Source organism: Mizuhopecten yessoensis, unplaced genomic scaffold (assembly GCF_002113885.1).
Source record: "Mizuhopecten yessoensis strain PY_sf001 unplaced genomic scaffold, ASM211388v2 scaffold3135, whole genome shotgun sequence".
In the NCBI taxonomy this organism is placed as follows: Eukaryota; Metazoa; Mollusca; class Bivalvia; order Pectinida; family Pectinidae; genus Mizuhopecten; species Mizuhopecten yessoensis.
The window spans coordinates 539912-552207 of record NW_018404893.1 but is presented as its reverse complement, the minus strand read 5'-3'; the positions used below and the strand labels follow the sequence as shown (position 1 = coordinate 552207).

Genomic DNA, 12296 nt, shown 5'->3' with positions numbered 1-12296 from the left:
AACAATGTCCGTCTGATAATCTGATTTCATTTATTGTAGGCCTACCAACACAGAAGAGACCATTAGGGCGAATAAATGGTCTTGCTGTGCGGTAAAGCCTCTTGTTGGATAAAGATGAGTGTATGACTCATGTGAATGTTCCAAGGTCATATTCTGCACGCCTGGTTATTTATGTCTACTGTACTAGTTATTTCTGAGAAACTTTGCTGAATTACTACATGTTAGCACGTTTTACTTTTTCGTTATTCGCTGGGGTTGTGACAGCGGTTTTGACGTTTTCTGCTTTCCTAAATTAGTTTTTTTGAAGAGATATTTTTTTCAGACCGTTTTTTGATACTTTGTCCATTTTTGACTCTACCTGTTAAGATTTCTACGGTATGTTCTGTGTGTTGAAGATGATGCATAGATTCTTATTCATTTGTCAAGTACATAATAGTGTTCCTGACCCTTTTCCAGTCTAAGTGTCGCGTGACTCGATATACGACATCCAAACTTTCCATTCAGTGAATTATGGAGGCTTTGGAAGGGGGTTTGTGGAGTTGGAGTGGGAGCTACTTGATTATTACTGACCACCACTTTACCACACTAACCACCACTTTCCACTACTTATTATTACCTGACCACTTCTGGACGTAACTTGATCAATACTGACCACCTTTTTACCAATACTAAACATTACCCAACCAATACTGACGACTACTTGAACACAACTGACCACCACTATACCCTACTGAACACAACTATATTTGACCTAAACTAATTATCATTTGACAAACTAACCGTTACTTGATCTATCCTGATAACCGCTAGACCACTACTGACCACCTATTGACCACTACTGACCGCCACTTGACCACGACTGACCACCTCTTGACCAACTCTTTAACACTACTGATCACCACTTGACCACTCATATCACCAATAGATCACTACTGACCACCACTAGATCACAACTGACCTGGGGGGGGGGGGGGGGGGGGGGGGGGGGGGGGGGGGGGGACATTAGTGTCCTTTTACGATACACATACGAATTGGATACGAAAGATCTATTCTTAGTTTCTCCAATGTCCTCTTAACAGAAGTTTCAGCAGGGTCTCCCCATAAGTCTCCTCTTACGATCATGCAGTGAGGTAAACGGGCCTATTCATTACGCACCTGCGCTTAGTTTCCATCTTGTCCGTGGGCGGAAAGAGTGGAGTTGCGCTCTTGCAAACAGGAATTGCGAAATGCCTACCGTTCTATTAGACCTTTCTCATTTTTGGGCAGACCTAGCACGGAGCATGGAGACAGAGACCCAGACAAACATATATAGGGGACATTTCAAAAATAATTGTATATGGAACGTAGCGTATAGGGTATGTCAGAGTGTGTAGACCCACATGTGAGTGACGAAAGGTAAGCGAACAGGTAAGAACTTATGTAGCCGGTAATTACAGACCGTGGTAATTGATATTTCAACATCTCCGTTAAGGTTCTCACCCGGGACGTCTGTTGTATTTTTCTGGCGCCGATTGAGTTAAAAGAAATTCCCCGAGCCAAAATAATCAGTTGGAAGATATTTTCTTTTACTAGAGTGACAGGGATCACATTTGCAGATTAAATTTACCATCCACAAACTTCTTAGGACACGATATTTCCATATTACGAAAGAAATGTTTAACGTTTACACGGTGTCTTTTTTTTATAATAGCGTTAAACTGAAGGTACTTGTTCCACACATTTTCGTCACTTAATTCCTTTGCATTGTTGTATATAGAGGTGGTTGGTCAAAAGAACGTTTATTAGCATCCCTTCGTGACAAAGTAACGTTAATGAGTGTTCCTTCGCAACAATAACATGAAAAAACATTTTATGCTATTCTTAGAAGACTGTTCTATGGATCATTTCAGGGAGTAAATTTTCGGATTTTTATACTACTGCGATCAACTCTAGCATGCACCGAGTCTTTGTTTTCAGTACAAACCATAATTTAAAAAAAAAAAAATACTGAAAAAAACCCCAGTAAGGGGAGATCAGCCAAGAGAGGTTCATCAGTTTACATGTAATGAAAACAGGTAAGGAACACTAAAATATCGTTCTCTAGTGTTTTGTCGCAAGCAGCGGACAGGAATCCTTAATACAGATGAAATGAAAAATATTTTGAGATGTTACCTGATTTTATTACTTTCAGTGTCCGTCTCTGGCTCCGTGGTAGGTCTGCCTCAAAATGAGAAATGTCTATTGGCAGATGTATTTTATGCCATGAGTCTAATAAACTACGAGTACATGTAACACGTATTGAACAGGCAAAAGAGTGACAATATCACTTGAAATCTTTGAAATATGTGGGATTGGCGGTTACCTTAGGGCTGTCCGTGTTCTAGCTATATGGGATCATGTGCGTGAGATATTTTAATTTTACAAATTTTTAATAGTTCTTCTTTTGTTAACTCACTAATGTATCATTAATAGTTCACTATAGTTATAGTGCCATTAAATAAAAGTATTTTAAGCAATGACTTTGGGAACATTTTGGAAGGTGAATGTACGTTGCTAACTTTGGAGTAATCAGGTGTATACAACTAGTTTTGTATCATTGTAGTTAGGAAATATACATATTTATAAAACAAACTAGATGACACAGTTGCTAACGCTTTCGACCATTTATTTGTTCATCAGGTAAGTGATTTTTATTAAGATATCATAGTTCAAAGAGCACATTTTAAAGGACGTCACCTTTTAACGACGTTTACAATACCATAAAATCTTGGATAAGCAATATGTCATTATATGAAGAAAAACATGGAAGAGAGTGTAATGAAGATGTACAGTTGTATATAGTGGCTTTTGACCATGAGCCATGTTTAATAATCTTAACTAGCATTATAAACCGAAGAAACAAACTGAATATGAATAAAAAACAGCAATGATTTTTTGTTAACTTGAGGAAAAAACATATTTCACATACATATGTCGACTCTGAAGTTATGTAATGACCGCGTCGATAGTCAGGTAAAACAAGGTAAGACGAATGATCTCCTCCCAGACTCTAGTTTTATGGGAGGCAAACAAACATGCACTTTTCTTGTATTAAATAAAATAAACGGTACTATTAACACCGCGCTAGTCGACACGTTAACCAATATTACTAGTTATCTCAAATATGCAATCTATCAAATATCAGAAATGGGTAAACAAACACTTTTTTCCGTTTAAATGATTAGTTTAAATTTTAATATATATAATTTATATATAAATGCTTAATGGATTAGTCAAAGCAAACTAAAATAAAAAACGAAATTCAACAAACAATAAATAACTAATAAATGTTTTCACAGAAACATCTGGAAAGTATTTGGGGTATAAATAACCTTGATGGTTCATTCATTGAAACATGTGTCTTAATTGAACTATAAGGACTGACTTTTGCTCTTTGATTAAATCGAGTTGGAACTGATACAAATTTAAAGCCTTTGAATTGTAAATAGGAATAACATAAAAAACATCATTAGAACAACGATGCATAAATCTAAAAAACATACTTAATTTCCATTATGTGTTCTGTATATCCATGTTTAGTCATAATTCACATCCCTATTGTCCGATATAGAATTGTTCACACCGTTTACATATTGAAAATAAATAGAATTCTTAGAATACCAGTTCATATAACTTATCGAATATCTTTTTCGGAACCGTTTCTTAAAGCGTAATGCCATACTATAGTGACTATACTTTGTATAAACAAGTTATCAGTGCATGTGTTCATACCACTCACAGGGATACCCACCATGCCTGCAAGTGCCATCTAAATGATTGAATTTGTCTTTGAAATAAGGATTGGAACGTATTGCTTCGAACAGTTCATCGTTTAGTTTGCAGCTGTCGAATGCCACCGTGCCATCATTGGGTTTCTTCAGCTTGCTGTACCACTGCATGAACGTGAGTGAAGCGCTTTCAATGATGTCCTTCCCTAACCCCCAACTTGAGGTTCCGCACATCACTCCAGATACGAACCTCTTCCCTATTTGTATCAGATGATGATAACGTATCCCAGTCGGTGATATATAGTCGGTTTTAAGTGCAGTGTAGACATCAAATTCCCTATTTTCAGTAAGTTTACAGAAACCTTGCGCCCGCAATAAACGGCGAATCAATCTCTGGAGAAATGTAGGTTTTCTGCAAATCTTTGAGAGAGTATTAGCTACAACACTTCCAGTCCACGGGCCTTGAACAGAAAACCAGCGGCTTGTGGTCTGATTGAAGGTACACCTTTGTCGGTGCAGTGCAGCTGCAATCACTAAATTCCCCATAGAATGTGAAAATATCACCGTGTTAGTTATAGTTCCATTGGTGGCAGCCACATCACAAAAGTGCTGGTGTATATGGTCATCGTCCCAGCCGTTGTGTTTACTGTTATAGACAAGAAATTTATGCGAAGTACAATTTGAAGTGTACTTTCTAATGTCACCCCAATATTCGGGAAAATCTTGAATAACATAGTTACCAGTCGCGTTGGTACCAGCTCCATGCACAAACAAACACGTGGCCGGAGATATTCCAGAAGCTCTTTTGACTATTGGAGGATTATTCGCATCGCTGAAACTTATTTTACTAATATTGCTGCACGGGCCATCCGGAACATCGGTTCTTATTTGAATATATTGCTCCCCAGTTCTTGTCCAACTTGTAACCGTGGCACTTTGGTCTGATATGTAACATACTCTAACTGGTTGTTATAATTGCAGATTTCAACGGTATCGGTCATGTATTTCGTATTCCAGATGTCCCCACGACATCTGCTTGACTCTTCACCGCTTCTCCAATTGTCAACTGTCAAAATGTGCTGGAAAACGCTAACCCATTGCGACGGGAAACCTTCCTGTACACAGAATGCTAGGGAACTATTCAAGTGAGAAATACTAACAGTCGCTTTATTATCTGCCATGATGTACGAGAGTTCGTGATCGCAATCATAGTTCGATGAAAACACTTCAGTTTGTTTAAAATTCATTTTCTGTGTAGCTGAATTCCATTCAACGTTTAGATAATTTTTTTCGGTACCAATATCTTCACGTTGAACTGTGGCAATGTCCAAAGTGGCGCTGAATGAAGCATAAAACACGGCATTTGATTTTACATCCTCAACTGACTTCACTCCGAAATATATCCCGAGGACCAGTGCAAGTATACACACAAAAAGTAAAACAATTAACGCAATCCAAGTATAGCGATTCATAGCTACTAGCTTATGTACAGAAGAAATCTTGATCTCAAAACATGCGCTGTAGAACGCTGATGCCAAACAGTATTGAAGGATCGTCGGTCTGGAACGAGATAATACATTCTGTTATCAATCTATATGAACTGATGTTACAGTTCGCTTTATTATGCTACATGCTTGTACATAGACTGCTCTGGAAAGATTAACTACTATCGATAAATATTTAAATCCTTTATGAAATCCCCTTTATTTCAATAATATTCAGTGAATTAACACCATAAGGGTGGACTGTTCATGTCAACTCAGCATAAGGTAATAATTGTATAATGATGAGCTGTATATAGTAGTGAGTGACAAGATATGCTAAGTATAACAAATACATACGATATGTGATGAATTGGTGACGACGAAGTGACGTCATGATATCCGTGCTGTAAGATAGAGATAGACATTAGTTGGTGTGCAGTGAGAAGTATTTTAGAAGATCCGTACGAGTTGGTGAGGTTTGGTCGAGTAATTGATAAGAACAGAATGAGTGTGCTGTGAGATATGGTTGAATCGATAGTACGATATGAATTGGCATGCTATATCGTTTACAATGAGAGATGAAAATGATTGCTTATAGACTATAGTAACCCAAGTACATAGTGTGAAATTATCTAAACTATTAAACACTGTAACACAATAAAAAGTTACAACGAAGATGATTGTACACTGCATGCCTGAGCATGAACCCTTTTATATTGGAATGAAAGTACTATTTACTTCAAACATGTTAAATTCTTTGTGACCGTGACAGGAAATCGGAGCCACATCTGAGCAAAAAATAATTACGTTTGCGTTTTAAAACGTCTGAAAATCAAACTTTCGTTTTTACAGCCATGACATATGAAGCTGCATTAAAAGAATGAGCCAACACATAGGATTGAAAAAGAGACTTAGCATTTTAAATAAAAACAAATATAAAAAAACATAATGACTGTACATGTACATGGAAGCAAATATGTGTGCAGTATATTTACCGTAAAAGAAGAGATACCAAGTTATGAACATAAAAAACATTGATTAAATATGTACGCATTCTAAACAATGGTAAAGAATAAATTCACTTACGTTTGTTCGACGTGTGCTGCGGATTGGAGACTTTTGCAATGTCCGTAACAATGATAGAGTGCTTGGAAATATATAGGTTCATTAACAATGCAGAACCATTGAAGGAGCGGGTAGAAGCTAAAGAATTCTGGTAATTATTCTTATTTCTTTCACTTCTTCGGCCGACGAGGTTTCCGACATGTTTTTCGAAAACCGTAGAGCAGAATTCCACGAAACTTTATATGGGTATTCGCACAATACACTAAATATTATGTGCGCACATCGTGTATACATTGTGCACAAAGGGCACATCGTACCCTTTTGCGCTTGTTTCTGTACACATGTGTTGTTTGGTAAAATTGATCGTTCAATATTACGGAATGAACAAAATACGGAAGACTAGTTTAAAATAAGATGCATTGTATAAATATATATTAAATATATTATATTTAATTCTATTTATCAGTATAATGTGCCCTTTTGTTTTTTTATATTGCGTCTTACACAGAATTTAAGAAACTTAAAAATTGTCAATAATGGGCCTGACGCCAAGGAAACAGAACAGGTAAATAACATTTTAATAAGTCATTGGATTTTGTCTAGCCTGTGCCAAACACAGAGAGTTGATCAGTGATGAAAGAAAAAAACATTTATTTACGTTCATGAGGCGCATGCTGCGGATTGGAGACTATTGCAAGATGGTTTAAATCAAGGAGTACTTTGGTATTTATAGGTTCCTTAACAATGCAGAACTAGTAGCGGGTAGAAACCAATTCCGAGAATAGGATGTGAAGATACAATCAAACATTCTCAGTATAATTCCTATATCAAGTAAGGCATTAAGGAAGTCAATCTTGATAAAAACTGAGGATATTGTTGGTGATCATGATATTGAGGTCAGCAATGTGATATTGATTATGATTGTTATAAATGATGAGGATGACGATGTATTATTGTTGACAAGAATTAATATTAATGATAATGACGTAGATGAATGAATGATAATTACCATGATAATTAATAATTAGGAATGCTGCAAGTTAATTATTGATGATGGTATCATTGCTTGATTGACGTGAATGATAAGGATAGATAAAGTTGATGAGGAAATTGAAGCGGGATGATGATGATGATGATGATGATGATGATGATGAATTTTGAAAAATTATTGAGGAGGATTATGATGTGATCAATGATTGCTTTTGATGTGAATGCAGAAGATTAAATGAGAAGATTAAATGCTGATGATTTATTTAGAAAAAATATTACAATTACAAAAAAGTATGTCAATCTTGCCCTCATTTTCAAATCTTATCGGACATTTATTTACCCCATGTGGAGCCCCATGTTTACCTGGCTTAGCCCTGCAAATTATTTATCCATGATACCCTCATCTGAAGTTTTGGTAATGAAAACATATTCAGACTTATCGTTTAGTGTTGTTTGTACTCTACTGTAAAGATTGATAAAGGGATGCCGACCACACCATCAAAAGCCTGAACAGATATTTAAAGTTAGCCCGATTTCAAAGTAGTGAAATGCCAACTTGCAAAGAAGAGCTTCGCTTCTAAGAGTACACATTTGGCTGATTTCAATGAAATAACAAAAGTGATGCACCAATCTGTGAATTAGTTATTTTTATCATGTTATGTTTCTCAGGATCAATATTAGCACATATGAGAGTGGAAATGTTTTGTTTTACATACCACTTTATTCTGAACGTAGGGATTCATTAACTAGCTTAGGTTACATATATTTATTTCCTGCGTGTATGTGCTGAGAGCTTAAAATACGTGAGCTAACTATCATGCTAATTAAAATATATTAATTGTAAATAGATTCCTAATAGGAAACTAGCTAAACATACTATGTATTTGTTGTTATTTATTGTTTGATTATTATGTTGACCGATTAACCAGTTACTCGGTCGGAAGTTTATTTTTGTAACCGGTTACAAATTACTAAAATGTGTCCGAATTGGCTACCATTATGTATTTAATTACTGATCAGTATAATGTGCACTATTCCATTATAATGCATGTTACACAGTTTTAAAGAAACTTTGAAACTGTCAAACAGTACAGGTAAATGACATTTTGATGGGTGACCGAATTTTGTCTAGCTTGAGCTCCAAGACTGACAAAAGATGGTTGATCGGTGATATCGTATGATCGCTATGACACATCTGGGTGACAAAAACTACCGTCAAGGTACATGTTCCAGACAGCTTTTGTTACCTGTATGCGTATATCGGTCGAGCGTGTGGGATAGACGTGTCGATTGTGAACGTTTATAAACCATGAAAAACACCATTTAAAATATGAAGATAGAAAGATAATTCATGGGTTCATATGAAGCTTAAATAGGGTAATGTACTTAAAATTAGATTATCAATAGGTTTAAAACGGTAAAAATATGTGTAAAAAACGTTGTGCTTTCTCATGGCTGTACATGTTTTTGTGAGTTCCTTACGCGCCATACCTCTTTAATCTATAAACTTGTGCGGACATCATCAAGATAGTACAGATATCCAAATAAAAAATGTATAAATCTTTACAGATATATGTACGTACATGACTATTTGTTCCGAATGAAATGACGTGTACATGCGTAGTGTCACTGTTATCATAAATCTACATGTATCATCCACAAGGTAGCGCGTACAGAGCCTTCGATTTAGCCATGAAATATTGCAGGGGTGCAGATAACGTAGGTCAGTGTAACTCCTGGAGTATTGAGGAACGTGTCGCCAGATGAATGACGAGTTTTATAAAATTCATGTAAAATGAAAATGTGTGCAATGTCCTTTTTATGGATTTTTTAACAATTGTTGCATATATTCGTGTAAACGATATTACTTTCACGTCATTTTGAAATTTAAAAAAGTCGTCATTATGACTCCAAGTTTGTTTCTTCTTGACGTCACAATGCCAATATTGGGGAAGTCTGTGACGACTTGCAATTTTCCCATATAGCTGAGAGGTCATAATTAAAAGAATGGAAACTTAGAGCCAAACACAGCGCTGATAGTTAGAAAAAGAAAACACTATCCAGTCCAAATATCCTGGACGGTGAGCATAACTCTCATTCATACAAACTGTAAAAGTCAGTGTTTCCATTTTACCCAAAAATGTTGAATTTTTAACATATAGCAAAAGGAGAAGTACTTGTATGTTCTGCTGGCAGTGACTGATATAATGTGTGAGTATCAATAATAACTAGAAATGATAAGTTGCAATGGACCTCTATGGGATAAAAGATGCAATCCTGTGCGCCCGGAGCTACAAGATTTCTACGGAGGTCCATGTTAGTGTTTGATAAAACATCATTATGCGACATCCTTGAGTTTTTTTATTGTATTTTATTGAATGCATTATATCTTCCACGAGATCAAACATATTTTGAATTACATCACATACTATTTTGTATATAGACAAACATCTTTCTTAATATATCTTTACATATGAAAACGATACTTTTAGGAACATTTGTGGGATCCTGACAAATGGATGAAACCACAAGTCTCCCAATGCAAAGTCCCATGTTGTCGTCACCACAGCGTCTATTCATAACTGACGAACACAATCAGTGTAGGTCATGCAGCTTTAAATGGTCATAATACCTCTCCATCACCGCTAGAAGTACGGGTGCTACTACATTGTACCTTTCCCAAACCAATTTCACTTTTGTTCAAATTCCTTTCCATTTAGTATTTGGTTGAAGAAAACGTATTACAACATCACCCCTGTGTTTTAACATGTCAGCCACATCAATCGGAATCCCCTTACCCTTTTAACAAGTTCACATAAAAATGAAGTGATAAACATTACAATGCAGTGTTAGATGTATTGAGGTTATATGTTTTAGGAAAGCGAGCCAATCTTGTGGCCATCTTGTATTTTGGACCATTGGGAAATAAGAGAGGATAACTTGTAATATGTTTGGTTATAGCAGCACAGATGACGTAAAACGTACAATAGCCCATCAGAGGCGATATCTATGGCATCTCACCGGGATACGAATCATACCAAACACTGAATGATAAACTGTCAGACCTTTTTATAAACATAGGAGCCTCTAAGTTTGCTATTAAGCTGCACAGAACTGACAAAGAAACCAATTGCCCATAAAAACATATGTAAAATTTTGACCACTGACCGTGGCTCTAACGAAATAAGGAAAAACGAATAATATCGAAAGCAAAAGGTCTTTTCAAGATGTTTGCGGTGAACCATGGGGGTTCCAGGAAAGCGTGGCGTGTGAAACGTTGTATGATCTAAAGACTGTCTATAGTGCAATCTACCATGGTCTAACAGTAGCTATATATGTGACTGAATCATTTCAGAGTTTTTTTCCACTGAGACACACATTAATGCAACAAGACGTCACGTGAAAACCCCATTAACAGTATGTGAGAAGATTGATTCATAGTATGTAGGTATTCGATTATTTTTTAGATGTACCCTTTTTAACACAAGATTAAGTGTTAGCCTACATATTAGTTATTACTTTCATAATTTTCTCAATCATATTACTCTTCTGTTTTTGTTGTTGTTACAGCAATCTATGTCGATGTAAAGAAAAATCATATTATTTATGATAAAAAGGGATGTCAACGTTAACGAAGTTTTCTAACGAAGGAGTCAGCCTGCTATCTACACCGGCTGTTGAATCTTGACGACTTATCATACGCTAATACAGACTAAAAAGAAAACAATACATTTACATATCATCAGTGAAACTATAAAGGACTATATTTTCCATTGCAAACACTGAAAGTTCACATGTCAATAAAGTGCCACAGTTTCACGGTGCTTCTTTGAAGGGTATCTCTGTCTACCAGTTAGGTTGTAGTAAGCAATATCTGTCAGTGACCGCTCAGCCTGTGACCGCTCCAGGTACTCTAGCCGATGGGCACTTTCACTAGGACCCCAGTCAGCAGTCGGCTGTGTTAAAATTCTCCATCTCTGTTTTTAAAAATTACACATAAACTATACAAATAATAGCCTTAACATACATGACTTAATTAAAATTCTACTTGAAATGACAACAGGAATCAAGGAGACACCAATGAGACCCGTTATAACCGTAGGACTGAATATATGTAGGTTACGCAGAAGAATGCGGGATATAAACTACATTAATTTATGTTTTTACTTTAATTAAACATCTCAAGGAGCCCCCAAAACTGTAACTAGGAATTCGAAGTGTATTTACATGCATGATCAAAAACTTTGCTTAATTACTTATGAAAATAAACTCATATACTGCCGAACTTTTTAACAAAATTATACTATCTGATATATTAGTTCCTAGATCTGCGATTAAGGGGAGTTAACTGTATGTATACAATACTCAGTGGATTTTTAATGTTTCGCCTGCAGTAGAACGGCTAGCATTAAGTAAAATCAACTAAAATTTCAATCTGCTGATGACACATTAAAGTCATATTGGTTATTGAAATGTCCAAAAGCCACACCAAAATATTTTTATGAAACCGTCAACCGTTATTTTGTATAAATAAAAAAGAAAAATTAACACACATTTTTTGCATAAATAGTTGACTAAATGATTGATTTTATTATACTATTATCTTATAATTGAGAACATTACCCCTTATTTCTCCCCGAGTCATATATGCTGCACATCAGCACTTATGTAAACAGTGGTTGTTGAAGGGGACTTAAAAATGTACAAAAACTTGATACCTCGGGATGGAACATTAAAATACCGCTCTGTACAATTAACTTAGTGACCGAAGTTGTTCTGTTGCATTCTCAATATCAACATCATTATATGAACTAAGCTGCCTTAAGGGCATGAAATCCCATAGAACATAGTAATCGATTACAATACCTGCTAGAGTGTTCCCGGTATTTTGGTGAATTGCCAGACGATGTGTAGAGGTATGGGAATGATAACAGAACACGAGATCACCCAGCCAATCACGCGTGTGTACTCCGGGTATTCGTATGAACCGTACATTGGTGGCCGATACTTT

The 12296-nt window shown here is 36.0% G+C and overlaps 1 long non-coding RNA gene across 1 annotated transcript; it reads right to left on the bottom strand.

The window, feature by feature from the left end:
- Window positions 1-2627: 2627 nt before the first annotated feature.
- Window positions 2628-6614, bottom strand: LOC110447049. The gene is made up of 3 exons (XR_002462551.1): window positions 6317-6614; window positions 5588-5634; window positions 2628-5306 (listed from the first exon to the last, which is right to left on the bottom strand). It is a non-coding gene; the product is annotated as an uncharacterized LOC110447049 (long non-coding RNA).
- Between the last annotated feature and the right edge of the window lie 5682 nt (window positions 6615-12296).